This window comes from Carassius gibelio, chromosome B2 (genome assembly GCF_023724105.1).
Source record: "Carassius gibelio isolate Cgi1373 ecotype wild population from Czech Republic chromosome B2, carGib1.2-hapl.c, whole genome shotgun sequence".
NCBI lineage: Eukaryota > Metazoa > Chordata > Actinopteri > Cypriniformes > Cyprinidae > Carassius > Carassius gibelio.
The window spans coordinates 7,524,788-7,532,043 of NC_068397.1; the positions used below are offsets into that span (position 1 = coordinate 7,524,788).

General features: G+C 34.7%; 1 long non-coding RNA gene across 1 annotated transcript in view; it reads left to right on the plus strand.

Moving 5' to 3' along the window:
• The window catches only part of LOC127951012 (uncharacterized), a 5,091-nt gene extending 2,539 nt beyond the window's left edge, over positions 1 to 2,552 (plus strand). Inside the window, exon 2 of the long non-coding RNA XR_008152571.1 lies at positions 13 to 2,552. This is a non-coding gene — a long non-coding RNA (uncharacterized LOC127951012). The remainder of the gene's footprint in view (positions 1 to 12) is intronic.
• Positions 2,553 to 7,256: the final 4,704 nt, after the last annotated feature.

Here is a 7,256-nt window from a genome sequence, read left to right on the forward strand (position 1 = left end):
ATATACTTCCAGGAGCCTAATCGGAGTGATGGATAGCTGCTTCTGCCCTAACGTCACCCAGTCTGACGCTGAGCGTTCTTGTTGTTGCTTCTCCGTGGTCAAGAGGGCAGAGGTGGCTGGGCAGAGGGAGATCTGCGGTCAGATCGTAGGATTGATGAGTGAGTTTCTTGGGGGAACTGTGAGGACGTCTATCTCCTGCCCACCCGAGGGCCACAGCAGCCCTACATCAAACACACCAGCTCCACTGTGATGTATGACGGCTGCGCTGCACTTTCAACCAGAGTCGAGAAGGTCCATCAAGGGATTTATCTCAAGGGAGGATGAAAGGAGAAGCAGAGGCGTCTGCCAAACAAAGGATCATGGGGGCCAACAGTACAGGTCAGGCCTGGCCCTCAAACTGGAGAGATTCATATTAGTCCACTTTAGCTGAAGACACATTCTGGGCAGAGATGGGTTTAGTGGAGACTAAATATTGGGAAAGTATTGATAATATTAAAATTTGTGTATGGAATACTTTTTCCCCAGACTGTTCAGTAATACATTGGTTATTGATGTGACAGATGAAAATTCAATTCATTTATACAATGACTGTTACTCTATAAAGCCTACTGTATCATACATCACTTCTTGGTCCTCTTAAAGAAACGAAAATACTGGAGAAATATCTTGTACTAAATATATTGCATGCTTTCGGATTTGTGGTTCATATTTTTTTAGCAAGTAAAAATCCTTTTAATATCATTCTAAAACTTTTTTTAGAATTTTGATTTGATTTACTAATGTAAATTTAAGAATACTTTTTTATATTGTTAATAATTTCATTCGATTTTTTTTATTATTATTATTTTATCTTACCATTTACTTGATTAACCATATATAATTTTTAAGAAAATTCATATTTAAAAAGTCAGTATCAAATAGGATATTTGAGGATTTTGGAGAATGCGTATTTGTACTCAAATACCTTTTATTTTTTTATTTATTTATTTCATCATAAAACTAAGCATTTAGATATCATCTCATTCACAATGACTGACCACTGATATGTATATACTTTACTTTGGCCATGTAAATATCAGCAACTGTACCAGATTTTAATTTTTTTCTCAGTTTGGGCCTCTGAATAAAATTAAGATGTTTATTTGCTCCGTGAGTATTAACATATTCTCTTACTAAATGAGACATAATAGTAAAAAATATGATACCCAACAAAGAACATATGGTACATATATATATATATATAAATAAAACTCTGAACTATATAAAACCTGAATACAAAAAGTACAAGTTCTAAGAACTTGGAAAATGCTTGAAAAACTAGATAAAAAAAAATAAGTAAAATAAATAAATAATAATAATAATTGGCCTTTCTTAAAGGGATAGTTCACCCAAAAATCTAAATAATGTCATTAATAACTCACCCTCATGTCGTTCCAAACCAGTAAGACCTCCTTTTATCTTCGGAACACAGTTTAAGATATTTTAGATTTAGTCCGAGAGCTCTCAGTCCCTCCATTGAAACTGTGTGTACGGTATACTGTCCATGTCCAGAAAGGTAAGAAAAACATCTTCAAAGTAGTCCATGTGACATCAGAGGGTCAGTTAGGATTTTTTGAAGCATCGGAAATACATTTTGGTCCAAAAATAGCAAAAACTATGACTTTATTCAGTATTGTCTTCTCTTCCGTGTCTGTTGTGAGAGAGTCCAAAACAAAGCAGTTTGTGATATCTGGTTCGCGAACGAATCATTCAATGTAACCGGATCTTTTTGAACTAGTTCAACAAATCGAACTGAATCGTTTTAAACCGTTCATGTTTTCAATAAGCATTAATCCACAAATGACTTAAGCTGTTAACTTTTTTTGTTAACTTTTTGCTGTTAACACAAATGACTTAAGCTGTTTAGCACCCTAAAGTTAAAACGAGAGTTTTAGAACAAGAGAGTTAAAACAAACCAATATCCCAGAGTAATTCATTTACTCAAACAGTACACCGACTGAACTGCTGTGAAGAGAGAACTGAAGATGAAGATGAACTAACCCTTTAATCATGGACACATTTTATGAAACCAAATTCACTATTTCACAAATTCATAAATTCATCTTACACTCAGATCAAGCAGCAGTAAAGCATCATATTATTAGTGATATAAACATTGCCATTGCAATGTGATCATTCAACATTTAGGAAACCGTCCCACCTTCCCCCCAATATAAGCCCCCCCAAAACACACAAATCTGACATGTTCCTGGAATGAGTCTGAATTCCTTGAAAATTAGATTATCAGATCATTTTAAAAACTCCAACTGACCAGTTTCTACTTAAAGGTTTAATAGTTCATAGTTAATCATTCAGTTTTAGAATCATTATTATTTAATTGTAAAATAATGTAAAAATCATTATCTTATAATAAAATTATGAAAAGAGTTTGTGTAAAAGAAGCTTGGGCAGTTTGTGGGGGAAAAACATCTGGAATTAAACTGCATAATAACAAATGTATTATGTAAAATATTCATCATTGATGAGAATAAAATGAAACAATACTAAATTTCTCCATGATGTAAGTTATTAGTCTAATGATCATGTGTTACATATGAGTCCATGACCTCTTGAATGTGGTAACTGAGGCACTCCATAAAGCTGTCAGATGAGAGCTGACCATATTAATCACAACATCATTCTTGCACACAACTTCAACATTAAAACAATTTAGTCATAATGGGATAGCATTTTTGAAAACAGTTTGAATCTGTATTTGTTTTCCATTCTCTTGCGTGGAGGAAAGCAGGCCTGTGATAACATACTTTACTGTTCGGCTCAAAATGAAAACATTCATTTGTATTCATTTGAAGAGGATAAGCAAGCAGTTGGTGGAGACACTAAAGTTGGCACACATGAGCTCTGTTCCAAAACCTCTAGTGAGGTGCCTTGTTGTCTATTGCCTTCATAGCCAACTTTCTTCTTAGGCAGCATCAGTCAACACAAGTGTTGCAAATCATCACAACACATGCATATAACGAAACGCGCTGCAAATCATCACAACATATGCATACAACGAAACGCGCTGCAAATCATCACAACACATGCATATAACCAAACGCGCTGCAAATCACCACAACACATGCATGTAACGAAACGCGCTGCAAATCATCACAACACATGCATATAACCAAATGCGCTGCAAATCATCACAACACATGCATGTAACGAAACGCGCTGCAAATCATCACAACACATGCATATAACAAAATGAGCTGCAAATCATCACAACACATGCATATAACGAAACGCGCTGCAAATCATCACAACAAATGCATATAACGAAACGCGCTGCAAATCATCACAACACATGCATATAACGAAACGCTCTGCAAATCATCACAACACATGCATATAACCAAACGCGCTGCAAATCCTTCACAACACATGCAAATAAAGAAATGCTGCAAATCCTCACAACACATGCATTAACGAAATTAGCTTCAAATCATCACAACACATGCAATTAACAAACGCGCTGTATGCAAACTTCGTTGTATGCATGTGTTTTGAAATGTTTACAGCGCGTTTCGTTGTATGCATGTGCTGTGAAGGATTTGCAGCGTGTTTCGCTATATGCATGTGTTGTGATGATTTGCAACACTTGTGTTGTCAAACTGATGAAGATGTTTTCTTCACTTGCTGATGTTTTTTTTTCAATTTGCATGTGTTTTCTTAAGTTGCAGCATGTTGAGCTGTCTCGGCCACTGTTTTAATAACAATAAATTATGCATAATTCCATGCAAGTAACCCCAAGCCAAACCCTAATCCTAACCCGAGCCATAAGGTAAGTACATGTAGTTAATTAATACAAAAAATATATATTTCTGTCTGCAGCTGACTAAGATTTGGACAGAGCTGTAGTCTCAGTGTGAAAATGCACAGCACAGACCTCACCAAGAAATTATCTGCCCAGAATGTTTCCCATGCTCCATTAATTTAATGTCACTCGCTGCACTTCAGTTTTCTAAATTTGTTTATCCAAGCTATTGCCTTTAAAAGAGATGTTCTGGCATCCACTTTCACTTTGTGTTCAAGAAAACAACACACATGAGCCACTGACTGCACACATGTGGACACATAGTGACACTTGTAGAACAAAAACACCTCATGTTTCATAGAAACCCCTTTTTTAGGGAAAAGAGCACAACCCTGTCTTACTGTTTGGCGAATATTTTGATTTCAGGTAAAATTAAGCATGGCAGGATGGGGACACTGGATGAAACAATAAAGGGCCAAGAATGGGGCCACATTTGGGTGGCTAAAAGGAAACATGATGGAGGATTTATGGGGGAAGTCTGAGGTTAAAACAGTTCATTGGGAAGGTCAGTGTATAGACTCTAAGTTTACTGTAACAGCAGCCTATAACTTTGAGGAAAAGCCCACGCAAGTGAGTGGGCAAAAACAGCAGTCTTTCAGTATAAGAGGAAGGAGTATATTATGAGTCAGCATGTAGAGAGGAAGAAGACCTGTGCATTCCACAGCCATGGGATGACTGTAGTGTGTGTGTTCAAAGAACTGTCAGATTGGTTTAGTGCTTAAAAATATGTTCTCCTATAGAAATTCATGTAATACATTTCATTGACATTTATACATGATGACCTTTTCCCCTGAAATACAAGCAAGTCAATGATCAATGATTCCTTCATTCCAATCTCTGTCGAAAGCTGTTTGATCTTAAACAACATGTTCGTTACCTGTCCTTTGACACTGAAACCACTGTAAACCGAACCCTAACCTAAAGTAAGAACATGTTAATTAATATTGCTCCATGTATTTATTGCCCCTTAAAACAAAGTGTAACCTCTTTCTAAACAACAATCCTCTGTTATATAATTTTCAAGATTGTAAAAAGTGACAACATATTTTACCTACACAGTGTACAGGTACACGGCTTGGTCAGTATTTAAAAATAAAAAATAAATAAGTGAAATAAAATAATGTAAAAAAAATATATAATTCAGTAAAAACTAGGTAATTATTAATTCATAAATATAATCACATTAGCACCTTATGACATTTTACAAATAAGCTTGACACATAACATCTACATATTTATTTATTAATTCATTTTTTTAACACTGATACAGTTATGACGGTATGACTATATGGCATTATTTCCTGCATATTGGTTTCAGCATGTTGCTAATTGCACATAAAGTGGTTTGCATTGCATAGTGAACAAAATATATATTTTTTTAACAGAAATATTAAAAGAATATGCCACATTACTTTGTAGTAGTGTTTTCATTTTTTGAATATTTATAGTTGATAGTTTATAGTTTTTATAATTTATCAGTTGTACTTGCCATGAATTCCCTCTTGGGAATTCATAAAATTGTATGAGTTTACAATTTCTTATGAATTGTACTTGAAAACTTGAAAATTTTTGTAGGTATAACTACAATAAATTTAACCCCTAAACCTAACCTGAGTAGTGTACATGAGCAGACTACAAACAAAATACAAATTCAGCAATGTCAAATGTAACAAACTTACAAACTTACAAAATGTCTTATAAAGAGTGTTGCATTTTTACATTTACATTTACATTTATTAATTTTACAGATGCTTTTATCCAAAGCGACTTACAAATGAGGAAAGTGGAAGTAATCAAAAACAACAAAAAGAGCAATGATATATAAGTGCTATAACAAGTCTCAGTTAGGCTAATACAGTACACGTAGAATGGGCTTTTAAATAATATAATAGATGAAAAGAAAACAGATAGAATAAAAAAAGAATAGACCAAGCTAGTGTTAGAGGTCTTTACACACACACACACACACACACACACACACACATACACACACAATTACATAATAAATGAAAAGAAAATAGAATACAAAAAGATTAGAAAGGTAGTTAGATTTTTTTAAGAATAGAATTAGAATATTGAGTGATAAAGTTAGAGGGTCAAATAAAGATGGAAGAGATGTGTTTTAAGCCGATTCTTGAAGATGGCTAAGGACTCAGCTGCTCGGATTGAGTTGGGGAACATTTAATTTAAAAGTCCGTAAAAGTGACTTTGTGCTTCTTTGGGATGGCACAATCAAGCGACGTTCACTTGCAGAACGCAAGCTTCTAGAGGGCACATAAGTCTGAAGTAACAAATTTAGGTAAATGGGTGCAGAGCCAGTGGTAGTTTTGTAGGCAAACATCAATGCCTTGAATTTTTTGCGAGCAGCTATTGGAAGCCAGTGCAAATTGAGAAACACAGGTGTGACGTGTATTCTTTTTGGCTCATTAAAAATTAATCTTGCTGCCGCGTTCTGGATTTATTGTATAGGTTTGATAGAACTGGCTGGACGACCTGCCAAGAGGGCATTGCAATAGAACATTTTTAATTTGCATTTATTGCATTTATTTATTGCATTAATAACCCCCTTTCTACTTTCTACTTATTTAAGCAAGTACTGAGCTTGAGATGTGCATTCAAGTCTTGTTTTTTTTTGTTTTTTTTTTTATAATTTTTTTTAATCAGTTACCATTTAGGGGAAAAATTAGCACCTTGTCAGTAACCCATGAGTCATGAAACTGAAATGCTCTAACATAGGCAGCAACTTTGAGCCACACTAAAAGAGTTCTGTAAGTGAGACTCAGACATGGCTTATAAATGAGTTCATTAGAGATTGGCATTAACATGATGCTAGGCTAACAAAACGATATCTAATAAGCATTTTAAAGGGGTCATGAAAATGCCTTTGATCTTTTGACATATACAGTTTCTTTGTACTATCCTGTATGTTTCAGAACTCAAAACTTTCTTGTTAGTCTAAAACAGCTTATATTGAAGCCAGTCTGCCAAAATGACAGCTTGTGGGATTCTCTACTCTATGATGTAATAGTGTGGCTTAAAATGATCAACAGCCGTTTCTACATCACTGCTTGTTAGGCACACCTATTCAAACAGAGCTTCTGATGACGGGGTCAAAAGGACAGAAAATAGCCTATTACTTCTAAATGATCATGTATTTTGGTGTAAAAATCTTGATAACATTATAAGAGGACTTGAGAGAACAGTGCAAAATAATAAAAAAATGCAGTTAATGACGCCTTTAATATAGCGCACATGCAAATACTGATCAAAATAAAGCATTTTTAAGTGCACTTGGAACTACGTTTCATGCTTTTTTCCAGATTTGTTTGCTACTAACTTAGTGTCAACTAGCTATGTAGCAAGATGCTAAAAACACATCTCCCTGGCAATACCCTAA